Here is a 27,962-nt window from a genome sequence, read left to right on the forward strand (position 1 = left end):
TTTGAGAGGCAAGGCGGGTGCTGCAAACCAGCAGCATCCTGTTGTGTGTCCATCACTGCAACGTTCAGCAGCAGCACCACCTCCAGCCCCGCTCTCCCCTCACACCCAAAGTGAGCTCTGCAGCCACGGGCCCAAAGCTGTTGCGTTGGACCTGAGGACACCCTTAGCCATGGCCATGTCCTACCCTCAGGCACCATTTAGAAATTGCACTGGGACAGAGGAAGCCTGCTCTGCTCCAGCTGGGTCCGCTCCACCAGGGAGATGGGCACGGACCTACGGAGCCTGGAGAAATTCCTGCTGAGACAGCTGCATCAGCCGGTGGGCAAAATTGATGGGAGACCTCGTGGGATGCCCCACTGTGGCTCCAAGCTCATTGCTCCAGCCCTGGGGGGACATTCCCAACCCCCCTGGAAGCCCTGAAGGACGGCTGGTTTGGGTCCTTCAGAACCACACACGGAGCCCAGCACACGGGATTCTTTCCCTCCCATGAGCCTGCAGGCACTACACCAACACAGACACCAAGGAGTGATGAAAGCATCCAGAGTAGCGGGCTCATCCATGACATTTCCACTTCTCAAACTCACGGGCAAAAGGGACTATCATTATCCACTCTTAACGAGGCCCTTAATGATGATCCTGTTGCTCGGTGACTGGCGCATTACCGACAGGTGCATATAACAACACACAGCCAGAGCTGCTTATAAATCTGTGACCTATTCCAGCTTAGACTTGCTGAGGCCCTGACCCAAAATATTTATTCCCTCGTGGAAAACAGATACTTCAGGTCTCCTAATGGTCTCCAGTGTTCCTGGCTGACCCAGTTTGGAGCGTGAGCTACACTCAGCCCTGTTTCAGCACTGAACTAGTTCCATCAGAAATGGTTTTCTTTCAAACTGCTTCCACCAAATGACACACTATGAAAATATTTAGATTTTTTTGTTTGTTTTTTTTTTGAGAAAGAGAGAAAGAGAAAGCGAGTGGAACTAATCAGAAAATATATACCGGCTAAACTGAAATGGGCATTATGTAACATCAATAGATTTGCTAATTAATTCAGATTCATTCAGATTTTGCAGCCCTTTTCAGAATCACCATTTTTGTTCAGACAGAGGGGAGGAAACTATAAGATAATACAAAAATACATGTGACCACAGCTCCTGAGCATATTAATGAAGAGAAATGTAGAAAAGGCAGGATTTTTTCAGAACAGTGGAATAGCATCTACAGTGATAGATGCAGGGTACAGCAAAATAGGTCAGTAAAGGGAAATATGAGTAATGAATTATATAAAGCTGTATCTATAAAAATGGATGTATTGATGAAAAGTGATTTTAAAATGAAGGCTCAGATACAAATCATTAGTCCCGTGGCCAAGACTAATATGTATTCTGCAGTAATAAGCGATGTCATTACAAGTGAATAACAATGCTGTAATGGGCAAGGAGCCTTGCTGGGGGAGGAGACTGATTATCAAGAAGTTAGGAAGCCTTTTCTCAATTGTTCACTTAGCTTTAGTTGCCTCGGGTGCTGGCAGGGGCAATTCCCAAAACACAGCGGCAATACCAAGGAACACAAGGAGGAAATTCAAAATTTGAAGTGGTGATGGGGATGCCTCTGCCAGGCTGGCCCACGGAAATCTCAGGGGGATGTTACCACGTTGGGTGAGAGTGAGTAGAAAGGACCACTGAGGACTCGAGGATGGAGTGGATGGGCAAACTTCCAGCCGCATTCTCCTCTGCATTCCCGATGGGCTCACCCCTTGCGTGTACTGCCAAAGCGTACCCTGCCCGCACCAACAACCTCCCCTGCTTTTCACACCTCTGCTGTGTGCCCACCCAGCGGGCATCGCACGTGGACCCTCCCGCTTCCCTCCTCAGCTCCATCTCCCCGGTGCTGGCGCCCTCCAGCCCAGGAATGGCAGGGCCTGGTCGGTGCTGTCCTGTTGGATGGGCGGCTGTGGGGGAATGGATGAGCAGTGCTGAGCTGATACCAGCTGAGCAATATAATGCAGTGCCGTCAGGAGCATTACTCATAGCTGATGAACACATACCTTTCCCAGTGAAACACATACATTCCAGAAAGAAATGCATAGATCATTTGCCGAAGCACATTTATTACAGCGAAGTGTGTACCTCAACTAATGAAACGCATAGATCATATAGTAAAATGATTATGCTCACACCTTGCAGGCTCAACCATTTATTTATTTTTAACCAACTTATTTTGGTTAGGAGGTTGAGCATGGCCCTCCCCTTCCCAGGGATTAGCAGCCCAAGCCCCATTTTTTTCTTCAAAAGTGTATTTATTTTCCCATCATACAAACCCAGGTTTCCATCCCAAGCTCACTGAAAAATAAATTAGAATGGAGCCTTCTGTTACAGGAACTGAGCATCCAAGCTGAAGACAGCTTCGCTATTGAAGATGGATTTTACTACTGAGTATTAGTGGGTACCGTATCTGGTGTGCCTGCTAATTAAAAATTATATCTGTGTACTACAAAACATTTTAGGCATTCTCCCTGAAATGTTAGTTTTGCTGCCCACTCGAGACATCTTCTGCATCCTTATTAATGTCTTCAGCCAGAAATAGGTTGAGTCGGTGCCCCTCCAGGGTCAGCCATAAACCAGCTATTCCCAGTACATAAATTCAGTTGGCTCCACCTCGTGCCCTGAGGAATGAAACAGGTCAAACACTTTGTTTACAACTAAGGAATCCCCCGGTATATGTGTGCCACCCATATCCTCAGCCCAGCAATGCTGGGAAGGGATGTAAATCCCAGAGTCACGCTATGGCACTGACATCACTGACACACTGACCGACTGGGAAAAAAACCCAGTGCCCTGACCCGTCCTGTTACAGGGAATCTCAGCAGCAGCCAAAGGACAGCCGGACTCTTTCTTGACAGCTGGCCTGATTAACAACAAAGCTGTGTTTTGAAAAAAATAAATGAGGGGTTTCTATTTTATTGGATTGGCCTTTCCTCTGCTGAATTGTATCTGTTTGAAAAACCAACGTAGGGGAGGGGGCAAAAAAGCAAATTGCTTTTTAGAACGAGTGAGAAAGGAAAAATAGACCAATAAAAGCAGTAACTGGCAGAAGATCAGGTATGAAATGACTGAATTCAATATCCCTTTCCCCTTTCTTCCCCTGAACACCATTGGTTTCCGATTGTAGAGCATATCGATTTGAATTTTTTTTCATATTAACTTTTAATTGCCTTGCTGCAGCTGCCAGGCAGTGCCTTGCTGAGCCCATTTCCAGCCGCCATCCTGAGCGCCCCACCATCCCCAGCACCCCGCGCTCTCCATCAATAGGAAATCAAGCGGCTGCTCACGGAATAACTCTTGCTACTTTTCGCACTTAGCAGAGAAGCTTTTTCAGCTTGCTCGCGTGTCACCAACCTTTGGAGCAGCTTCGCCGCCCAACTATCAGCACTGCTGGAGACTTTTTATCTTCCTTACAAACTTATCTTTCGAACATGCTTTTTAATGTGTAATCGTTGTTTGCTTCGGCAGGGGAGGCTTCCTTGGGGCTTATTGTGCTTAACTGGCCCTATTGTTGTGAGCCTTCCTGATAGAAGATGTTGTAAAAATACATGGAGGTCGGGCTGGATATTTGCGTTTCCATTTCATGGAGATAACGACATTTTCCTTAAGTTATATGAGTCCCATTTCATTATTCCACGAACCTCTCGGTGAACCTCAGGCTTCACTATATAATTTATGGTCCCTGATACAATCCAACGGTGTAATCTCATGATTTATGTGCTTCATTTATAATTTGATCATTTCAGTGTAATACGTGTTTTCCTAGATGATTTATGTACTTTCACCTGTAACGTGTGTGTTTCGTGCCACGATATACATATTCATCAGCCGCGCGCTATGCCCCTGATGGCACTTTCCCAGGGAGGAAGGTGGGACACCCCAGCCCGAGGCCAAGTCCCGAGGTTAATTGCAATCAATTCACCTTCCATGCAATTACACTTTCATCTGCACGCGCCTGTGAAGTGAGCATGCTTAACGCCGTATCAGCGGGAAAGCGAATTCGCCTCTTTTCCCCTTAGAGCCAATAAAGCCAGCCGTGGCATAGGATTACAGGGGGCAGCGGGGACAGATTAGCCCTCCTTTCTAACATTTCCATTGAGAAAGTGCTGAGAATAATTAATTATGTCCCCATTGTGCTGATTAACGCAGGTCTCGTTTCGGCGAGTATCCCGAATGCTGACGAGGCAGCAGTAGCCTGCTTTGATTTCAGGAGAGCATCCCCGTGCAGGCACAAAGCCCAGGAAAACAAAACCACATCCCTCCCTAACTCCCCTCCTCTGGCATGAGGGCTGGAAGGAGCCAGAGGGACCACCTTCTCTGCTCACTTGTGGCATCAGCTGTGCCCAAACTTTTCCCTGCAGCGGCAAGCCCACCACCCTGCAGGTCACTCTTTTTCTTCCCAGTGCTTTCCACCTTTACCTCCAATCTCGCTCGTTTTCAACCTCCTCGTCCCTTCCTGCCACACAACCTGGGTTTCTGGTCCAATCCACTTCACCCCCCACCTTCCCACACCTACCATTTAGCCTCAGCATAAATAAATCCTGCTCTTTCTATTCTCCTATGCAGGACATGCTTCCAACACCACACACCATCCTTAGTGCTCTCAGGTGAACTCTTGCCAATTAATCCATATTTTTCTCCAACAGCAGTGCTCAAACTGGGGCAGGCAATGCCACCTGAGCCCTTGCATGGTGCAGAAAGTCTCTCTCACCTGGGATCTGCCCCTTGTTTCACCCAGTGAGGCATCTGTTTTTCCACATCTGTGCTTCATGTTCAGTTTGTGACGTTCATGTTCAGGGCCCTCCAGCCCCAGCAGATCCTTTCTGCCCATTGATCTGCTGTTTTGCTAAGCGTTCCTGACCAGGGATTTGCACCCATTTATTCCTACCTAAAACCAGTCCTTTGCACTTGTTCTTATTGAAGCACCTCGCCTTTTCTCCAGCTGTCCCTGTCGCCATGTGTCCCACCATATGTATGGGGTGCAAAGGTGTTCATTGTCAGTGGCTTTTCCCACTCCGTAGTCTGCACCCCTGTGGCATCTACAGGAGAGTGTGGCTTGAGACAGCATCAGAAGCCTTGCTGAGTGATATTCATTGCCTCTCCACATGGCTTATTGCCCTGTCATAGGAGGAAATAAGGTGAGCTTGACATGATTTGTTCCTGACAAATCCCTGTTGGCTGTTACTTATCTCCATGCTATATTCTAGAGGCTCATAAATAATTTGCTTGATTATTTCTTCCAGCACTTTTCCATGCACTAAGTAGGCTGACTGGTCAATGGCTTCTTGGTCCCCTTGCTTTGCCTTTTTCCCAAGATGGGCATTCCTGTTATCCTCTCCCTATCCTTGCTTCAGAAACCTCCCCTGGTTGCCATCAGTTCTAAACAATAAAATTGCCAACAGCTAAATGACTGTTTCTGTGAGCTCCCTTGGATCCAGTCTTGTGGAAAATATCCTGCTGTATTCTTTTTCCACCCTAAATTCTACCTCCTTGTTGCTGAGATGAATACTGTCAACCTAAAAAACACTCATTGGTGAATGAATGGGTAAAGCTGGAGGAAAGATAAGAAAGATATGGAGTGCTTTTTTCTTCCTGACATCACCTATTGCTGGCTTTCCTACCTCATTTAAAAGTGGGCCACCCCTTCCTGGTCAGCATGAGAACTTACTGAGATACGCGTGGAACATATCTGCATCGGAATGAGATGTTTCCTTGTCCTCTCTTAGAATATATATATATGTGGATGTATAAAAAAGTATGGTTTTAATATAAATACACAACAAAGATTAAAATACGGGTATAAAACAAGCTGCTGCTTTGATACCAGAAGGGGCAGGATGTCCTTGTGGACAGGGCATTCCCCCAGCACCAATGCTGCTCATTTTCAAATATCCCAGCCTGCGAGGTAGCTTGCCAAAAGAAATACCACCAAGCTGCAGCTTCTTACCACATGATGAAACAAAAGCCCAGAACAAACTTTGTGTGTTAAAACTCAGCTGTATAAACAGGAGGCAGCTGGCGTGTGTGCAGTCTTTTATGTGTAAGCCAGACGTGAATCCAGCCGTGGTGCATCCCTTCCAAAGCCAGGGTCTGAGGGGGCAGGGACTTACACAGCCCTGTCTGCCCTGCTGCCAGCTCCCCTCCTCAACACAGAAACTCGGGCTGTTGTGTTCATGTCAACCAACGCTGCTCTGCATTAAGAAGGAGCATCCTAAGACTTTGAAATCAAAAATCAGTTTGACAGACTTTGATGGTATTTGCTGGGGACTCCCTCTCCAAGAGGGGGAACTCAAAAGTGGAGACTACTTTTTAGAAGAATAAAATCTTTTGTTTAATTGGGAATAATACAAACAGTATTCTGCACTATAAAAATCAAAAATTTAAAAAAAGATAAAACTCTCAAACCCCATAAAACTCTAACAAAAAGCATTCGGCCCCTCAGAGACCTTAGCTGTGACCTGATTGGTTTCGTTAGATAATATTGGATATCCCTGACAATTAAAAGCATCTTTCAGGAATGTGGTGCTTAAAAGATCCTATCGATATGTCAGAAAAACTCAGGCCTCCTGTGTCTGAGATCAATTACAGCACTGGACAGGAAATAAATGTTGCCTCAGTGCAAGTGTGGAGGGAATTTTGTCCATCTTAGTTTAAATCAGTCACCCAAGAACTGGTCTAAGGAAGCAGCCATTAAATTTCCACCACAACAGAAAAGATGAAGGATTTATTAATTCTTGCCTCACTGGGAAAAGACCTCTGAGGGCATAAGGTTAGTTTGCATTCCCTGATTATTGTCATTTTTTCTTCGCGTTGCTCTCCAAAGGGCAATGCCACATCTGGTCCCTGTTTTGCGTCGCCAGGGCCTGGGTACATCCTGGAGTGTCACTCATAACCATCCATCACCCAGAGCAGCCCACAGACCTCTGGGTTCTATCAGCTGGGGGGAAAGAAAAGACAACAGGAGAGAGGAAAAAAAGATGCATTGCAGCCTGTGGACACACCCCAAGCACAACAGCATCAAAAAGCTGAATTTCAGAGTGACCTCTTCACTGCTACCATGTCTGGGTTCATGGAGGCACTGGCAAGCACAGCCCCAAGAGGGTCTGGCAGGGACGGAGAACAGACATCCATCCCAAACTGGCCTGCACGTCAAGAGCTACTGCAGTGCCAGAAATGACCCTCTACAAGTGCAGGGAGCTGGTGCAGACCCTGGGACCTACAGTACTGCAGCTGGCCACTCCACTGGCGCTGCTGTCATGAGTAAGGTCGTGAACTCCAGGGAGGTGCCAATGAAGAGGGCTTGGGGAAGAGCGACTTTCCAGCTTCACAGCTCACACCCTGCCATCAGGTGCCCTGTGAGCTGCTCTGAGCGAAGGCACCTCAGAACCACGTATTCTGGTCCTGGGTCTACTGCTGGCAGTCAGCTTCTTGGGGAAAAGTAACCTCACAAGCACATGGCACATCTGTGTGAAGGCTGCTGGCAGAAATTACCTCAAAACCACATACTCCAGTTCATAGAATCAGAGAATGGTTTGGACCAGATGGGACCTCAAAGACTTTGTTTCCAGCTCGCCTGAAATGGACAGGGACACCTTCCAGTAGAGCAGGTTGCTCAAAGCCCCATCCAACATGGTCTTGAGCCCAGCAGTTCTGGCTCTTTTGGTGACTTATCAGGCAGAACTGGCTGCACCAACACATACCAAAGCCAGTGCCTGCCTCTGGCCCACCAGCTGTGCAGCCAACAGTGACACAAGAACAAACATCATCCAAGCTGCCCATTTGCTTTCCAAATGCATGCACCCAGCCTTCCCACCCTGCTTAGACCTCACCAGTCTCTTTTCCTTGACAGGCTTCAATTCCCAGATAGCATCTGATAATGGGTCTGAATACAGATTTTTCATTATTGACAAGGACCCATTCCCACCCACAGTAGCAGGGGCTTCCTGACTGTACCCACCACCATCAGTCTTTACCTTTCACCTTCATTCCTGAGGCACCTCTCCAGGTGTGCTGCTAGTTCAAGAACAGCCTCAGGGAAGTAGTGCATAGGACTTGTGCCATCAGAGAGGCAGAAAGCTTGCAGAAGATGAGACAGCTGCCACCCTCAAGGATTTGCCTGACTCTTTCTAAGGAGCCACAAAGAGAAAGCATCAAGGCAGGAGGAGAAAGCATGGAGTCTGTCAACCAAAACATAGGAACAAAACCATTTCCTCCAGACACAGAAGGAAACAGGGCACTTTTGTGGAAGACACTGGCCAAGGGCCAGCAATGACCTCATCTCAGTATATTCATGTGTTTACCACTGAGATGGAGATCTTCAAATACGAATGAAGACAAAAAAATCAAAATCCGAGGAGGTAGGTCCCATGCTCTCAGTAGCGACTTTGTTTAGGTGGCGAATGTTGGACTGAGACCCTGGGTAAAACAAAAAGTGCAGCCAGGTACTTGAGGTGGTATATAAACTTAAATATGTTTTTCTGTTCTGTTCAGTTCCATTATTGATACGGATCAGGCTCTGGTTGTCGTAAAGCTCTACATCAGGCACTCTCTACCCTGTATTTTTTAAGGTCGACAAACATGGGGTTTTTCACCCATAACTTAATTTAAAGTATAGAGTAGTAAACAACAGAAGATAAACACCAAACTTTTATCTTGACAAAAATAATTAGGGGGTTGTAAATATTTTAGTTGACAACTGAGGTCATTGGCAAGACCTGCATTGTGCCAAAGCACTGAATTCCCATGCAGACAAAGATTTTGTGGGTGGGATCTGCCTCCAGATAGCTGCTCAATTGAATAACCTCACCAGCAGTGCAGATATAACATGGACCTACCATTTTTCAAATGTCAGAGGACTGGGCTGGACAGTTCCCACCAAACTCTTCTGCAAAATGCCAGCACTTACCCACAAGTGGCCCCTCTGTGCAGCAGCAAACACCTCTCTCTTTATCTGGGATGTCCCGAGGACACCCTGACTGTGCCACCACACCACCCCAGCAGAGGTCTGGGACCCAGCCAGGCAGCCCCAGAGTGCCCCACAGGTAACTGAGAGCCTGGGGCCATGCAGGGCCACCCCACACTGGCCCAGCATAGTCCAAGACAGCAGGGACTCCACTCCCAAGCAAGGTGAGGCAGTTTCCTCCTCTCTTTTCCCCAACACCTCTTGCAGGTTCATGGGTTTCCTCTCTCACGACAACTCGACTGATGCTTCATTGTCTGAGGTACAGGGGGGCACCTCTGGCAGGGAAATCATCATTCAAGGAGCTAAAAAGTGGGAAAAAAAAGACAACTCATTTAAAAAGAAAACTACTCTCTCAAGCAGTTCTCACAGCCTCTCCTAGCCCAAGGCTGAGCACCTCATTGGCTTGAGGGACAACAGGAGTGTCAAAAGCTGCTCCTCCCTTTCATTTTAAAAATTAGAAAACAAAACTCATATTATTTTTTTTGTCTCCCAGGCAGGAAGTGGCCCATATTCATTCTGCAGCATCTAGAGCTGGCAGGTTGGGGTCTGGTTGCGTGGATGACTCTCATTGCCCCATGCCAGGATCAGGAACACTTAAAGTAGTGGGGCCACATATCACGCAGCTTTTAGGAATGACTTCCCTGCCAGAGACAGGTGGGTTTGATCAGTATGGTAATACTGTTTATTGGGAAGAATTGAGAACTTTTCTTTAAATAAATTAATTTAAAAAAAAAAAAGGAAAAAAGAAAAAAAAGAAAAAAATTGGGGTCAGTGTGTTTCTCTCGCCTGCAAGATGCCTGTGAGCTTTTGTGTCTGTTTAGCTGCAATCTCCTGGTTTCTTTGTTGTCGGAGCGCATTTCACTCTCGTGTCAAAGTGTGTCAACTCTAACCTTTCCCTCCGCAATGCTGGCACCCCTCCAGCCCGCGACCCCACTGCCTCAGCCAGCCACCACACCCCCCGCACGGCGAGCAGGCACTGCTTCCCCCTCAGCGCAGGCAGAAATGTAATTAAAACTGTTTAGGTATTTTTGTTGTTGTTGTTGCTTTCTGAGGCTCAACAGCGTAAATGTGACCTCTGCTCAATTAAGCTCTGGGATAAAAATAAAAGAAAAGAAGGTCTTAGAGCGGTTCTTTATTTCTGCACATTAAAACCGGAGCCTGAGATTTACTGAGAACCCCTCCCACCACACTCGTTGAAGGAAACCTTCCAATAAATCTTCAAATAAACATGTCTCAAGCCAAAATGACCATAATTATCCACAAGCAGGCACATACATACACACACACATATATATATATATATATGTAAATATGCACATATACATATGCACATATACCTAGATATAAACCCCAAATCGGTATGTGCCTATTCCTGCTAATGCTAAGGGTACATTCTTCCCCATTACAACAACATTTGCACATTTATAGGAGGAATAAAGAAGGAAAAGGAAAAAAGATGCATGATACATGCGGAGGAGCCTTTCCTCTGCCATCCAGAGAAAGAAGAACTAAAAGGATTATAAAAGTTCAGATTAAAATGATATAAAATCTAGCATTTGGCTCCAACACTAGTGCCTTGGTCCTCTGTAGCTAATCTGTATGCACTCTGTGACCTCCTCGCAGCGAACCCTGCTAAATATATTATTCCCACGGGGGCTTTCACTGCTGCTTGGTGTCAGAAATCAATATGTATGAGGCGCGTGGATGGGAATTTCTAATAGATCTGCCTGGCCCTGTGCTGCTTTTCAATATCTGCCTTGGACTATTAGTGCCGGCTCGGTGCCTGTGAAATAACCGAGATAATCTTTTAAGGTGCACTGTTAAGGTGGAACCTAAATGTTGCCATTTCAATTAGAACTATACATATATACACACATATAATATACGTATATTCATACATCAGTCAGCACTGTGCGTAACCTTGTGTAGCCCGATAATAAACAATGATGGGGATTAAAGTATTAGGGCAAGTATGCTAATGTATAGATTTCTGAGGAAGAGCTTTCATTTCTTTCTTATTTTTTTCATTAACAGAAAATTGCACAGATTCACGGGAGGAGGGAGGAGGAATTAAAAGTGGAGGGAATGAGGGATGGCACATTGTCTGTGCAATTGCCTCCATGCCGGCAGAGCCGCGGAGGTGAAAGAGCGAGATCGCTGTATTACTGCAGATAATGCACCCATTTTACCTAAGCGACACCAGACTGTGGCTCTGCAATGCTCTCCATTTTAGACTGGATCGTGCACAGTGGAGTTACTGCCTGGGCAATCCTGAGTGGGTTTTGGGGGGGGTTGTTGGGTTTTCTCAACAATGGGGGTGAGCCTCTTTCACTTATTTGCAATCTTGCCCCCGGCTGTGGTTTCCCCTCACTCTTTGGAGGGTGCTGAAGGTGGCCAGGAGTGTGCAGGTTGAGGGGTGGCCCTTACAGCCCCCACACCCAGGGCAGGGGGTCCCTCCATGCAGGCAGGCACTGGAGCGAGGCTCGGGTCTGGGAGCTGGCTGAAGGGAAGGCTGTGTCCTGCTCTTTCATTCCCCTTCTCACTCTTTGTTTTCAGTTGAATGCACAGAGGAAGCTGTCTCAGCTCAGTGCACAGAGGTGCAGCTATAAAAGCAATAACTTGCTAAAGGACCGCTCGCTCTCCCCCCCTTTTTTTTTTTTTTTTTTTTCCCTTTTTATTAGGGGAAAGGTAATCACTAATCCATGCATCTGCTCCCCCAGCTTTACAGGCAGCCAGGCTGAGTTCAGTCCTGTGCTGGAGATGACAAGTGGAGAGTCACCACCCCAGAGGATCCGTTTTAGCTCTGCTGCCCTTGTGAGGTTGTCACCCTACCAGAGGCTGAAGGACTGGCACACAGCCCTGGTATTTTTCTTTCCCCCTCTTTCCTCCCTGCACACTTCACTTAGCATGGCCCAATCCACCTGACAACTCTCCAAAGTGCCCTCAACACACTGTCTGGCCTGAGCTGGAGGCAGCAGGGGCCAGGGCAGCATCCCACCGTTAAGGATGTGGGTCTGGGGAGAAGCACAGGGAGAAATCTCTAACCTAGGTGTGCTCACACTGTGCCAGGCCTGTCCATCAGGATAAAAGCAGAAGGCTCCAAAAGGAGGTTTTACGCATCCGAATTTCACAGCAACCCTTTGAAATGAGAGGAAGATGGAATTGGATCCATTTTGTTCTGTTTTACGTTTTAACTGTGCTTTTCTCCCCAGGTGCCATGACCCTGCATGATGCAGCCCTGCTCCCAGAAACAGAAAACCATCAGTGTTACCTGAGAAATATGAACATGGCTTTTCACACATTTTTCTGCATCTGCTTCAGTTTCTGGTTAAGCATTAGTGCAGTACACAGACATATAGTTTAAAAAAAAAAAACCACACACACACCCCCCCCAAAAAATTACTCAGGGTGGTTTTTGAAGCTTATTGTATTGTTTGCTTTCTTTTCTTATGCTGAGCCATAAATAAGCCACAAATCTCTCTAGTCCCTGAAAAATTTCACCTGAATATGCTTCTGCCCCACACACTGTATATAGTCAGCAAAGATCAGGGCAGCAAAGCTCAATTCTAGATTTAAAAATTCACCTGCAAAGATTGCAGGTATTTACACCCAGGGAGTGGCTTTCCAGCAATTCCTCTGGAAAACAGGACCAGCCAGGGATGTGTGCACATTTTGGCTCTGCTGCCTGGTCCAGCACAGAGACAACACTGTTGGTGGCCACGGGAACTAAATTCCAGGTGTGGAATTTGGATTAACTATCCCTTACATCTGGGAAAATGCAAATGTTTATAAAGGGCTCCACCATCACTGGTGGTTTTATCCCAGATGCTGAGAGCCAGCTCACTCTCTGCCTCAGCTTCTCACAGTGTTTATAATACAAACACTTCTAATCTAAGGAACACAATTCCCAACAGTTTAATAGGGCTGAAGTTCCCTTCCGCCTCCCCTTTCCCAACCCATCAATTAGGTAGGTATATGTGAAAACAAACAACCTATGTGTTTTCTGCATCTCCAAGGAGGTGTAACGGTGCGAAGTGCTGGTTATGTGTGTTTACTAATGGGAAAAGAGGAGCAGAGTGGGTCTTTGCAAACGGCAGGTTTGGTTTCTCCATGAACACTGAAAAAGAGCAGCTTTCAGCAGTACAGGCAGTACTGGAGAAGGAAAAGGCAGGGGAAAGGCTTGCATGCATGCCACAGCTTTGCAGAGCCTGGCCATGGTGTTGCTTATAGCAGAAGTGGTGGGAATGATACACAAAACCTAACCCTGATGCCCCAGATAGAACAGGTGTCAGGCTGTAGCCCAGAAGAATTCCCCTCCCTGGGTGTGGAAATCCCTCATCTCTGTGTTCCTGATCCGTTTAGTCTCCTGTCTTATCTTTGTGGCAGCAGAGTAGGCCATGGGAGTCTCTTATGTTCCACAGCTGATGTTCACTTCTAGTTTGCTTTGCTTTAGTCCGTGCTGACCTTGAGAGCACAGCTACAGACCTGAGTCCATATTTAAACAACAGGATTCCTTTAATACATTTTTAAAATCCACACTCACACCTATGCTTCAGAGAGGCTGCACACCTCCAGTTCTCAAAGGGGACTCCAAAGCAGCAAAAATCCATGTGGGGCTCCTCCAAGCCAGTGAGTGACACATGAAGCACCCTTTGGTCTTCTGAGTAATTCTCGTGGTGTAAAATATCACCAACATGTAAAATCACCTGTGCACATAGCAAAACAGCATGTGAGCCATTACTGACAAAACCACTGGAGCTGTTAGGGGGAGCAGCCTGCAGAAGGAGGACCAGCTGCTCCTCACACTTGCCACTGTCCCGTGCCGTGTTCGTGCCATTGCAGCAGTAGGACAAACGCTCGCCAGGGCAGAGCGCTGCTTTGTCTGACCTTTTGCCATGACCTCTGCGAAGATGGGATTTGACAAGAAGTGTCACGTCTCTTCCATCCTAAAGGCAAATAAATGTCCCTTTCTATCACGGCTGTCACACGCCACTCATGGCTGAGTGACACCCCAGCCCAGCAAATTACTCCTACCCTAGTTGCTGCCAGCATTGGAAATGCAGCTGGTTTGGAGACATTCCTGGATAAAGACAGAACCAGAAGTAAACCCAGACTACAAGTCCACCCTGCAATACTCATATGCAATGTAGATATCATCATCACCCAAGTTAAAAAAAAAAAAAAAAAAAAAAAAAAATCACTTTTGCAGTAAGCACGACTTGTTTGAAGGTGGGCATTCCACAGCCATGTGGAAGACTGTGAAGGGAAACGCAGTTAAATCAACTTGGTAGAAACCAGCTGGTGGCTGTAAGGGAAGTCACACCAGTGCAGGCTGATCAGCCCCCTTGTGCTCTCTCTCCACACAGGCTGATAGTTCCACACCAGGAGTGGCTTACGGCCCCTTCTGCTGCACAGGGGGGCACAGGCATATGGCCACTCACAGCTCAGCTGGCAACCACAGCAACCAGTGCCCAAGGGTCCGGGAAGGGAGTGGGAGAGGCATGCTGGTCTGTGACAGTGAGCCTGTGCAAGGACAGCAATACCTGTGTGGATCCAGATCTGGGAATGAAGCTGGAAGTCAAGCCCATGTTGTTGATGAGACACCAGCGTAAGAGGCAGCTACCACCCAGAGCAACCCCCATTTATTGTGGCACAGCTTTGGGCTTTCCTTGCATGTCTTGGGGAAAAAAACCTACCACTTCCTGGTGGATGATGAGATCCCTTTTTCCACCCTGTTGCAGGGAGTTCGCGCCACACCACTTGAACACCATGGCAGCTCCCTGAATTCCTCCCCTGGTGTCCTGCTGAGGTGCTGCCTACATCTCTGTGGGTCAAGTAAGAGCCAGAGTAAAAACAGGCTTGCAAGCTGCTTTGTGACAGGTGCCCATTACAAAGTACAAATGAGGCCAAAATGTCATCCAAACCTGAAACAAAGAGCCCAGAGCAGCACCAGATAGTGCCATGGGGCTAGCACAGGCATTGTGTCACACCACATCTCCTATGCCAGAGCAGGGTGCTCCTGCAGGGCATTTCCTGGGGATGTGGCCATATGCCTTACACTGCCAGACTCCTCAGACACTGGGAAGGGCTATGAGGAGCAAGTTCCTCTCTTGAGGGGCCATGGAGAGGAAAATGTTCTGATGCAGCATGGGAAGAGGGACCAGCAGGGGCCATGGACAGGGCCAAGAGCCCAGAGGCACCTGCAGGGTCACAGCCGTTCTTGTTTCCTCTACACACACACAGACAGCACCTGTTGGGCTTTTTTCCTCTCCTTGCAGTGCTGCTACCTTCCTCCAATGAAGGGGTGGGGACGGACAGCACATTTCCCAGCACAGCAAGTGATGCATGCATTCGATAAGGGATGCTCTTAGAGGCTTTTTTTTTTAAATACCTGTCTACCCCTCCAGAGCTGTAGCACTTTTGTTTGTGGAGGTGCATGTTTTAAGTAGTGTTTCAGCACTCCTTCTCTGACTAAAGCACCCTCACCAAAAGCTCTCGGGCCCTGGCGATCCTCACGAACGTGGGTTTCCCAGTAGAAACCTCCCGGGAGCAGCTGCTCCCAGGGCAGGACCCGCCGGGGCGAGGGGCGGCGAGAGCCGCGGGCACGGCTGTGCCGGGGCTGGGCTCCCCCGCTCCTGGGCCTCTCGGGAGCCAAAGCAATTCATCTCCGCCTTCCTCGGCAAATTACTCCTGTGACCACACAACGCGAGCCGGCCATTCAGGCTGAGCCCTGGCCGTGCATTATGCAGACGGCGAATCCCGCTGAGCCTGGCATCTCAGCCCCGCTCCCCCAGCTCGCCCTGCCTCCCAGAAGGCAGCTCCTGAGAGCTGCTACTGTGGCAAAAGCAAAACTCCATCCAGTGGAAAGCAGGCAAAGTTTTACATCTCCCAACTACCAAGGAAAATTATGAGCGCAGGTGCTGCCACACTTGCTTTCACTCCCAGCTGCTCCAGCTGCAAGCTGGAGGTGCCAGCTGAAATACCCCAGGAAAAGGCTTTCTGCATTGCTACACTGTTGGTGCACGGGTTTCCAGGGAGAGCGAGGCCAGATCTCATGGAACTGCTCAGCTGCACTAATAAAGGTCTGCTTTCTCTCTTTTTCTCCCCATAAGGAAATGGGGGTCACAGAGCCATTCAGTGGCAAGGGCAGGAAGGGAAGGGGAAGGAGGGGAGAGAAAAGGAAGGAGTGGAAACAGAGCCAAATTGCAAGCATGTCTTTAAAGAAGTAAAAAGTAGAGTTAGGATAACAAACCTAATCTCCAGCCCAGCACTGCCTGTTAACAGCCAGGTGTCCACACAGCTGATGCATCCAAGCAAATGCTCTAGGACATGGTGGCACCGATGGGTCCAACAGCAGAGGTGGTCTTCAGGCTGTGCCTGGTGTGCTCAGGCTGGCTGGGACACAGGCACAGAGGAGGCTGCAGGTATACCTGCAGCTGTGTGCAGCAACACATGCCCAGTTCCACCCCCGCTTCTCTGCCTGTAGGTGCCCCAGCCCCAAACTCCTGGAGCAGAGAATCCCCACCTGTACAGACCAGGAGAGCCCAGCAGAGCAGCTACTGCCCTTGCCAGGAAAGCCAGGAGCCAGCCAACGGCATTTGGTGAGCCTGTAAGGCAGCTCTCCTGGGCATGTTTCAGCCCGGAGGAGCAGTTCCTCCTTTTGGAAGACAAATATTGTTACAGCAGCCCTCTTATTAGAGGGTAGAATGAGCTGAGACACAGACTTCTTGTTTATCACAACATGAAAAAGGTCCTGGTTTATTCCTCTTTACAGCTTCACCATCCTGACTCCAACTATTCACTGACTCTGGCTGCAGCAAGCTCCTACTGTAGGCTTCCTTGCAGCCTCTGACTGCTGGTTATTGCCTGCTAAAGTATGACTGCAATGTATTGGTTTGCAGACTGTGACTGCAGGCCTTTACCTAGACTGTGGCTACAGGTTCCAACAACAAGCTCTAACTGCAGACCCAGACTGACCTCACAGCAGTGACTCTCCCCTGGATCCTAATTCACAATCCTCTCCTTCATGCTCTTAAAGGTTCCTCCTCCATGATGACCCTCCCCTTTTCAGCTAACTCTCTTTTTTATCTCGCTCATCCTTATTGGCTATAGCTATTACTCATCAGGGGCGAGGCTGTATTGGGTAATTAACACAGTTGGTACTTATCAGGGGTGAGGTCATTTGTATTCCCTTCTACAAAACATCATAGTTTGGGCTGAAAACAAAAAGCATTTCCCAGTGCAAGCTCCCCATTCCCATCTCCCTGCAGATGATGTCTGCCACTCCTCAGCTGCCTTCCCACTCATTTGCAGGCAGAAGTAGGGGAAAGCAAGCAACACTCTGCATTTAGAGTAATCCAAGAAAAATGCCGACCTGCCGTGGCCAGACAAGATTGCTTTTGCATGGCTCTGGATTCCAGATTGTGCCACTTCAATGCTCAGAGCCTGAAGGACCACTGAGGCTTGGCACAGCTCAGTGCAGCCACTGCAGCAAGGGGAAATGCACTTCCAGCAGCAACAGTCAAACGCAGCATCCTCAGGTGCCAAAAGCCACGAGTTTTGTCTCCTGCATCTGCAGAGGGGCAGGAGCAGACCCAAGCTCCCGGTGTGCTAACAGCAGCAGAAGGCACTTGCGCCCCGCAACAAAAATGTGGAGGAAGAGCAAGGAAAAAAATTCTCCCTTTAGTTGAACAGACACCAGGAACTCCAACGCCCACTTTGTTTAAGGGGAAGATATTTGAAGGAGCAGCAACAACCCGCAGGAGGAAGAACCATGTTGCTGTATATCTCACATCTTGTGCAGATTGCTGCCAAATTGGTGGGAAGGTGACACATAGCAGGCAGAACAACAACTTTAAAAAAAATAATTAATGAATTATTACTGACAATTGGAAACAAAAAAAAATCCCAGTTGCTTATACAAATGAACATTGGCTTCTGGAGTTTCTAGCGATAATAAATATTTAAACACCTCCCTCGTTTTAACATAAAGCAGAAGAGAAATGTAGCAGTCGTGGTGGGAGCGGTGAAGTGTCAGAACAGCAGTGTGGAGTGTTGGATCAAAACATGGCAGAGGCTCACACCCCAGCAGCAGGGAGCAGGGAGGGGGCCACCCCACCCCAGAATGGCATGCCGAGACATCACCATCACTCCCAGCACATTCCTATTAACAACCATCTTGGTTATAATGCTTCTGGACCCAGCACACCAGGCCAGGAAGCTGAGGATCTGGGTTGCTGGTTCATTTCAGTGGAGCCAGAGACAGAAACTCTAGCCCTCACAGTGCATGTGCCGGGAGAGCATCTCTTCTGCCTGTTCCCTGGGGCACAGTTTGGCATCTCTGGGAAGCATTTTGGCTGGTGGTGCCACAGCTATCCACCTTCCTTGGCTAGCTTTTCCTTGCCATCATACAAGTGGTATTTTATGCTAAGGGGATCCCCACCCAAAAATCCCCGACCCACCCCAGCTGCTTCCATCCTTGCTGATGGAGAACCAGACTGAGTCTGCCCACACAGTGCTGCAGAATTAATGCCCTTCTCACTCCCTCCTTTACTCCTAGCAAAGCTGGTGGCAACATCTGCAGTTCACATCACCTGAAGTGCCTATTACAAGGTCCCATTTTTGGCTGTTCACAGCTTTACTCAGACCTTTAATCCTGCAGGCTGAAGCCTTTCATGCAAGACATCTGCCTCCAGCTCAGTGCCTGCCTTGAGCTAGGTGTGCTTTCAAATTCCCATCAAAACCAACTCAGCTGTTTCCAAGAAAATAATTACGGGAAAAAAATAGCTAAGACCTGGCTTTCTTTAACCTCTTTTCCAGAACCCTCACTGTGGCTGAAGAAAGTTTAGGACATGCCAGTGATGGATCAAGCACATGTCTTACCCTTTGCCCCTCAGAAGTTCCCCCAGATTTTCTCAGCACCAGCATTTTAGGGCACATGTAAGCTACATATTCACTGCTATCACTGCAATCTGTATGAGCTTCCTGACCCTGCCACACTGGGGATGTAAAACATTCAACATCGACTGCTTCAGCCCAATATTTGCCATCATTCCCCTGTGGAATGCAGCGGCACAAGCAGAAGAGCAGCAGCGCACACACTTGCTGGGGCACCGCTCTACACAGCAAGCACCTACCTACCTTGTAGGTGCTCCAGCCTCCAGGAGCTCAAGCCTCTGTGCACCTGCGGCCCCATCACCTTCCCAGGACACAAAGCACGGAGCCACTGGCAGGAGCCACAGCACCTGCCATATCTGCCTTCCTCTAGAGAAGAGAGGAATTTAAGGAAGGAAATACAGGGGAAAGGGGAACAAAGGATGAGAAAGAGTGAGCAAGTGAGCTTTTTCCTCTGCCTTGCTGGGAAGCTGCAATTTTCTCTGGCTGCTGCAATCCTGTCTTCTGTTATTGAAGTACGATGTGCTGGGTCACAACAGGAAAAAAAAAATCATCAGCTAATAATCCTGAAGCTTGTGCTTCATCTCTGTGGTGAGACTGCCTCAGGATCATCCCCATCTTCTAAAAGTCACTCTTTCCAGCAGAACTTGGGAAGGCAGGAACCAGAGCAGTAGTCCCCAGAGATCCCTGTCGAGGACAGCTGTGCCACTGACAGGGTCACTGTACAGAGGCTGTATCCTGTCCAGTCCAGCTGCGCCATTCAGTGACACTTGATCTCACTGCTTGCATTCTAGGCCTGAAAGCTAACAAAACATGAGCCCTCCTTTTGCTCTTAAATTCCCACTTGCTCTTTGGTGAAATTAAGATCACCTGTGTGACTGGGCCTCCAGTGGACTGAAAAATACAATTTTTATGCATAATGTTTGTGATACACGTCAGATGAACATGCGAAAAGGATGACGACTTCTTTACATAGATGACTACACGTAGCTGTGTGCAGACATCAGGCCAGCCTATTTTACCTTTGCTGCCTCTGTCTGTACAAAATGTTATTCCATCCCAATGGCCTTCTTGCAGAGACCATGTAAAGGGTTATCAATTACTGCCAGCTTCCTCATCTACTGAGATGTCTTAAACAGCTATGACACGAGAATTCATGTTCCTTCTGTGTACTACACTTGGTATTGCCAAGCTGTTTGAGTTTGAACTAACCAGCTAAAAAAGAAAATACTCCACCACCTGCAGAGACATTTCTGACCAGACATTTGCCAGGCACAGCAGGTCAGGGAGCATCAGACCCCAGGAGCGTGAGAAGATGCTGGCCCCAGACCTCTGTGTGCTGAGAGGTCGCCTGTCCATGCGTGCTCCAGCTGTGCCTGCGCCGACACACAGCCTGCAATGAGCATCACCCGGCCACAGCCAGAGAGCCACACTGGAGGCAAATGCTCTGCTTAATTGGTCTCAGCTGGAAGCTGCCCTGTGTATGTCGGCATGTTTAAGAAAGCAGGTCTACAGGAGAGAAGACACCAGAGTAACCAATTAAAGAAAAAAGCCCAATTGCCCTTCCCCCTCTTTCTCAGCCCTAAGCCCTGGAAGTTTGTTTTCTTTTCTAGAAGAAGTGTTTCTCACTGTTACTGAAATCAGTTTGAGAATAAGGTTTTGCTGTTGGTATTTCCAAGTCTAGTACTGGCAGCATTTGTGGAGATAGCTACAGAAACCTGGTTAAATCAAGTCAAGCTTTGCACCTTTATTTCTTCTTTTTGTGTTGTGTGTAGTTTTCGGGGTTTTTTCCTTAAAAAAATAGGAAAGAAGTGACACCAGGAAACACTTCATCCAGTTCAAATCCAAATTTATTAGCCTGTAAAAGTCTGTTTCCACACACTAATCATAATAAATGAATGAATGTTTATGGAGCGTAGCATAAAAATATACGGAGTCAACCATAGGTTGGAGTTTATGATTGCTCACAAAAATTATTCAGCAGATCACATGGCATTGCATCAGAAAGGCAAATTAGTCCTAGGAATGCAAACAATCAGGATAAAAAGGCAAAACAAGTAAGAGCAGAGTATCAGAAAGCAATGATTAGTTCACAGTTCCTAATATGGGTGACAGATTTTGCTAGATCAGGTTATTTACTCACTAATTCTCCAACAAAAGGTAGAAAGCCAGTTGTAATAATTTTGCATTAATCTCGGTCAACATATCAGCTACTCAGATTCACTATCAATCTCTACATATGACCATTAAAATGTCGGCATATAAGAGACTAGGTATACTCAATAGCCCATCTCCTTCCCCTACAGCCTGGTGGCCACCAACACTCACAGCTATAAACCAAAAGCTAACGTGAGACAAGTAGGTTGAGATGTTCTAGTCCCTGTCTGGACATGTGAAAACCTCTCATCTTAAAAACCTCCGGCATGCTACGGGCTCCTCAGATCTGGGGAAGTTCCCCTCTCTGCTGGACGCAGCAACCCCGACCCCCTGCATGGAAAGGGACATCTGGCATAAACCTGTGTGTGTCACACGTACCAGGGAGAGGGCAGTGGGAACGTCACCCACTGGTCCTGTTTGCTTTAGTGCTGATGTTCTGTAGGGTTGCGTCCAATTGCCAAGCTGATGTATGGACTTTGCTCACAAGATACATCCAATGCAGAGAAGACCCCTATTAGGAGATCTGAGTAAGCCCCAGGAGTTTCTGACCTAGACTAACTCTTCTGCCTCTTCCCAAAGGAAAATGTCTAGCCAAAAAGAAATGTATTTCTTTTAATGCTTTGGGCTTTCCTGAAGAAGTGCAGAGGGTTAGTTTTATTAACTCCAGAAATGAAAGCAGACTTAAAGAAGCAAGGGAGGAAAGGTGCTTTCTTTTCAAACGTGGGATGCTTATACACACCATAAACCAAGCTGGGGAGAACTGCACCGAAAAACTAATCCAGGCTCTAGCTGACATCATGACACCTGCAGATCCTTCTACCAGAATTCTGAATTATTTTCTATCAAAGATCCTTGACTCTGCAAGCCAAGGCCCTATACAGGCCAATGAACCCACAGTTGTAGCATATTCTGTTATAGGGAAGTCATATTACACTAAGAAGCACCTTCAGAGTTGGTTGGGAAATTAACCCATTAAGGCCAACTTCTAAAACCTGTTTTTCAGGAATGGACAGCAGCATGACAAATTCTTCCTGATTATTACACTAATAATAATGTGACAATCCTTTAATATCATTTGAGAACTTAGAAGAGGAATGAAAATCTTCCAGAACATCACAGCTTCTTTAGGCAATCTAGATCCTTGTCTTGCAAGAATAACATTTTGCTACCTGTGTTTCCTTCATTCTGCCTGCCTTGGGCAAAACTGCTCTGCTGAAGCACCCAGTGACCCAGCCAAGCGTGTCCACCCTAAAAACCAAACAGCAAACCAAGACAAACCTACAGGGGGAGCAGATCCTGCAGCACTTCATCTTTCTTTCCTCAGATACAGTGGTTTCAAACATCATTGTGTGTTCTGCAGTTATTACTAGATTTTGGGGCCATCTATTCATGCTCAGTGCACACTGGTAACTGAGTAGATCCTTACAGTGAAGTAAGACCAAACTCAAAACTAAGCCACCTATACAACAATATTCCACAAGCTATCTGGTAAAGCCCATGGGAACATGGGGAGGACTGAAGCCTCCCAGAAGGCACAGTGCCTTGTACCACTAGACTGTTCACAATTTCAGACTTGTTCCTTGGAAGTATATAGGAGAGCATTAGCATGGCTAGTGGCAAAACCAAATTGAGCCCAACACAGCCTAAAAGAATTGAGTTTCCACACAAAAGGGTATTTTCCTTCCTTTAATAAGCTCAGTACTAGGTTTGTCAGTTTTGGCTTTGAAGAATTACCTGCTTCTTGACTAGGTTTTTATTTTTAGTTGCTTGGTTTTGATTTGGGGGTGGTTTTTTTTATGAAAAAATAAAAGCTGTAAAAACTAGAGGTAGTTTTAAACTGCAAGGTTCATATCTGGGGCGAGTATTTCTTCAGAGCTGAGGGACGTTTTTCATTCAGACCAGTATAAAACAATACCTGAGGGGAAAAAATGTTGAAAGAGAAAGCATTAAAAGAATAGGAACTCAGAGACCTCTTCCTGCTTCCAAATCGACCGTCTCATGAAATGAGTGTATTTCCTCCCTGTGAATTCTATATTTAATCCAGAGAGATCACTGAGTATGCCTGAGCAACCTAGCAGCCCTTTTCCTCCTCTTCAAACAGACCTCAAGATTCACTCTTGTCTAATGAGCGGTCTACGTCTCCCAAGAACATATATCCTTATGGATTTCGATGAGAGCAGACAGGATCAGTGAAAAATCCACTTCTGTTTCTTTTACTTTTGTTGCTTTCTTCAAAAAACAAAAGAATACACCAAGGCTCCCCCTGGAAAATCAGCTGGCATTGAAGGCTTCTCACAGACTAAGGACCTACCTCATTTTTCAAACTTGTTCAAAATTCTGTTTTGGCACCTAAGAGCAGACTTTCTGCTGATTAAAGGAATATTCGCAGAAAAATGACGTTCCAAATTTCACCAAAATCTGATGATGTGCTTGTCACAAACCTTCCCATCTATCTGAAGTTGCTTCAATGCCAGCAAGTAGTATGGACGAAACAAAATGTCAAGAGGAAAACATTTCCTTAGCTATGTATGTTTTTTGAGACAGGTAGAGAGCCGAACTTTGAACTGAGAAGCAGTAAAACAGAAAGGAATATAATGTCATTCTCTCACAAACTGTATTTGTAATTCCAAGTACTTCAACAGCAACGGGATCATCTATCCTCAGGACTATTGCTTGTTGCAAGAGCTATAGATGAGATTTCACCTTTGCATGCTTCTCCATACAAAGCTAACTGCTAATTTATCACACCACCCTCACTAGTCCACTCTTTTTATACAACACAGGTCTGCATTAATGGGTTTAAGGCGGTTCTGTAATAAGTCTTGCTCCTATTTTGCTAACGTTTCATAGCCCAAAATCTCAAACTAGCATTCCTAGTCAAAAAAAAGGCGTTATTTTTTTCTGCTATTTTAAAAATTCCAGAGTACGATGTTACCTTTAGTTATACAACTTATGGGGTTTCCATCAATTGCCAATTGAAAAGGAATAAGCTCTGTGGCGATTGTACCATCACTTCATAAGCATTCATTCCCATACGCAAGACTGAGGTCAGCATTTGGACCTTCTCGCTCATTTTGAGGGTTCATTCGTAAAAGAGGTTTTCTTTGTTTAAGATCCCACAAACAGGACCTGTTTATGGAAAAAGAGAGATATTTTGAATACTAAAGTCCTTTATTCAACAACACAGAAATATCACAAAAAAACAACTTTACTGGGCAAATTGAATGTTTTTATACAGTTTTGTACATGCCCCATAAGTGATTATTTTTTCATAAATACACCGTTTTCCAAAACTGTTTTTTTTCCATAATTGCACAAGCATACATACACCTTACACAAATATCTATTAGAAAATTTAATAGATAACTGCACAGTCCAGAAATAGGAGAACACTGTGAAAGGAGTACATTTCTGTGGCCCATGTTTCTGAAAATACCCTCCTAGTTCCCTGCAATTGTGAAAATGGAGTACTTTCTAACATAGGAGCTGTCTTTTGTTCACTAAGAATACAGTAGAGCTCAGCGTGAAACTGCCAAATTTAATAAAAACAAAATCTGAAACATTTAGCTGTTACATGAGAACCCACTGTTTGATATCACTATGCATCTAACCATGATCAAAGACCCACTACTGCTTTTTGCTGAATGCATTCGACCCTCAATGGTATGTTCATTTAACTACTTTCTTTCTTCATTATTTGATTACAGATATAGCCCATTTAAAGACTTTACATTCTTCAACATTAATTGTAGGACTTACATACTAGGGGGTCTGTACAAAAGGGAGTATTTTCCCTCATAGGGAGGGTCTGTTATTAATTGACAGAATGGGTACATGTGCCTCCCTTTAAAGCTTACCATTTTCCTAAGTTTATCTAGGGTATGCGAAAAATGCTTCCACTAGGCTTAGCGCTCACACCTAGATGACAGAGAGAATTCTGCTTTTTTTTTTTTTGCCCTCACCCTTTTTTTTTTTTCTTTACTTTTCACTGTGAGAATGAAGAATGGAGAAGAATACAAATTTTCACATTGGAAAACAGTACTGGACCTTGTGAAAAGCACAAATTTGGTAATTAGAACTTGTCAATAATCCAATTGACAAATATGTATATAAATGGGGAGTGGTGGAGAGGGCAGTGGGGAGAGACAGGCCAGAAAATGGATTTCCTTCTTCAAACATCGCTAATTAAAATGCTCTATGCACACGACATCATATAAATACTGTTTCAGCAGAATCTAAAAACCTGATGGTGCAATGGAACAACATCCAAAACAAAAACCATATGGGTAAATCAAAGAAAAATCACCTCTCGTTCATTTTCAATAATTAACAGGTATGCTTGTTTGTGTGTTTAACAATTTTGAATTGACATGTAAAACACCACAATTACAATATACAGATCCATCAGTTCTTTAAAACAAAACAACAAAACAAAAAAAGGAACCACAAAAAGACATGCAACATTAGGGTATTAGACAGTAAGTACATTGCTACAAGTATCTTTGTACACCTAATGTAGCCTGAACTTAATTTTGCCTCTGCTTCTGTAAGAGCAACGAGTCTTCCAAAGAGCAAGGCAAGCTTACCAGCCAGATGTGCAAATAAGGCTTCAGTTTGTAAATCAATCAGCACTTTGGTAGAGAAGACCTTGCAGAGCTTGTATTGGTCTAGTGAACATTAACAGAGGCCCCTAACCCAATAGTCTCTAACACAAAACAAATCCATACACGGCTGCCATACAAACAGACACAAAGCTCACTGAATGGGCATTGGATGAGTATTCAACTGAGGATCTCTCAAACTGTAAGAGGGGCACCATGATAGAAGCATTTTAAGCGTGACCTTCCACCTCTGAAGCCATGTATGAAACGTCATACCGTCGACGCAAGGACACAGACACGTGCACGGACCCTAAGCTGAGGATGCAGGTGTAAGCCCAGCCCAGCTGTGCCCTCCAGGTTACCCTGGATCACCCACGCTCTGCCCAGTCCTGCTGACACACACGTGACCTCAGGAGGTTTCTCCTCCTCCATCCCTTGGTCTTCACTTTCTAGGCTGTTCCCAACACCTGCAAGGCCCCACTTGCCAAAGCTGGCATCTTCCTCAACTGCACAGTCCCACAATGGAGCCTTCCCAACCCACCCCTTGTGCTTCACCAAGTAAGTGTGACCAGGGTCCAAAGGCTGATGTACTTAGCAAAAACTGGAGAAAGTGCTGAAACAGTAAGAGATTTGCATGTGCTGTGCAACATTAACTGGTTATTTCCATGCCCAGCACCTCGTCTGTGAAACTACTGATAGACCGATCTTGTATAAAATTATAAATCTATCAAATACATGGCACTACAACATTCACTTCCTTTGGTGGCATGGCCTTCTCACTCGTGAGTGGTATGACAAAGCCAAGCAATAAAAAATGATGATCAACTGATAGTAAGTATCCCTAGATAAAGAATCCTCTGTATTTTTTATGGCATATCAGCTATATCCCTCTGTGTGCTGCCTTTCCACGGAGTAGACATTTCTTCCTTAGAGATAAACAGGAAGAAGAGCAGCAAAGCATTTTTGTGGGGGACTAAGGAACCAGTCATTCAGCAAAGCCAAGATCAGTGGACCAAGAAGCGTGTGGGAAGAAGTGGTCTTTCTTCAAAAGTATTAAAAAAAACTAAAAACAAAACCCCCACATTTTTATACCACAAAAATATCAAGGCTCTCAAAAGAGTACAAGTGCAAGTGAGACCCAAAGCAGTCCAACTGTCAAAACTCCCTTGACTGTGACGAGCTCCACCTGAACCAAAAATATGGCATTCCACTTTACAAAATATTTACTCCATTGACTGAAAATGTGACATAAGATCTTGTAGGTGAAGGGTAATTAAGCCGAGTCATTATTTTTCCTAAGGTCTCATAGTCTGTTTTGCATCCTAGAATAACCTTTATTTAGACGACTGGTTTTTGCACATCCGCCTATGCTGGGCACTCCAGCTCAGAGCACAGTGAAAACCGAGTCAGACACTAGACAGCATTTTTGAAGAGATACCCCTCTGTAAAGCTCCTTTGGAAGCAATGCAAGTGCATAAACCACTATTCTAATATAGTGCTTAAAAGATTAATTTTAAGTGTTACGTCTTCCCCTCTCACAACAACACAACAGAAGGTAATTGCTAGATGCGTCATGATCTTTTTATCTTGGAAAACTTGGCATCAAGTCTCTATGGAAGGATGCATGGTAAAACAGTGCTGCTGTTGCTGCTGCTGCTAAACAACTAGCAAAATAATAGTTAAAGCTAGAATTTATTGCTCCGGATTTAATTCGCAGAACCACACTGTTGTGTACAAACCGTTTATCTCCATTGATGCTCAGACATGATTGTCTCCTTGTGTCTAAACACACAAAATACAAGCGGCTATCTGTACAGTTTACAGTACTGAAACACATATATTTGAAAATGAAGTATAGATATGTTACTTTTCAAAGATACATGACTTTATAGCAGGGGTTTACCCAAACTTTTTTTTTTTTTTTTTTTTTTACAGCCACTTTAAAAATAGACAACAACTTCACTAGTATAGCTAAGTTACATCAAAGAAAGAATCGGTGTACCGAATGTGAAGAAGCTGGCCAATTCCCCAGGCTCACAGATTTTTGTCTTTTGCTTTTGAGGAAACCCCTATACATAAATGAAAATAGTATCTGAGTATATTCTTCAATGGTGGACTAAGCAGTTTCTTAAAACAAGACTTTAGCTTGCCATTCACTTCGGACTGCCTCGAAAATAAGATACACTACTGCTTAAAAGAACCATCGGAATGCTTCAGCGCTGGGAACAGGTGTTCTCTAAAAAAAAAGCAAGAAAACAAGTTAAGCTTTCTTTTGTGGCATTGGCATATTTGAGTTCTAGT

The 27,962-nt window shown here is 45.8% G+C and overlaps 1 protein-coding gene and 1 long non-coding RNA gene across 4 annotated transcripts in view; both read right to left on the reverse strand.

The window, feature by feature from the left end:
* CXXC4 (CXXC finger protein 4) overlaps nucleotides 1-27,962 on the reverse strand; it is a 163,974-nt gene that overhangs the window by 114,345 nt on the left and 21,667 nt on the right. Inside the window, exon 3 of one of the 2 annotated variants that reach the window (XR_009207846.1) lies at nucleotides 20,766-27,897. The exons of the other annotated variant lie outside the window; for it this stretch is intronic. The gene's annotated coding sequence lies outside the window, so the exon portion shown is untranslated. Of the gene's footprint in view, nucleotides 1-20,765; nucleotides 27,898-27,962 lie in introns of those variants that run through there. 2 annotated transcript variants of the gene reach the window in all.
* Nucleotides 12,959-17,078, reverse strand: LOC120752766 (uncharacterized). 2 transcript variants are annotated; one of them, XR_005700804.2, is made up of 4 exons: nucleotides 16,987-17,078; nucleotides 16,262-16,400; nucleotides 14,706-14,833; nucleotides 12,959-13,955 (listed from the first exon to the last, which is right to left on the reverse strand). It is a non-coding gene; the product is annotated as an uncharacterized LOC120752766 (long non-coding RNA). The 2 variants fall into 2 exon arrangements; XR_005700803.2 differs by having other exon boundaries at nucleotides 16,262-16,404; nucleotides 16,987-17,068.

The sequence above is a fragment of the Hirundo rustica genome, chromosome 5 (assembly GCF_015227805.2).
Source record: "Hirundo rustica isolate bHirRus1 chromosome 5, bHirRus1.pri.v3, whole genome shotgun sequence".
NCBI classification, from domain to species: Eukaryota; Metazoa; Chordata; class Aves; order Passeriformes; family Hirundinidae; genus Hirundo; species Hirundo rustica.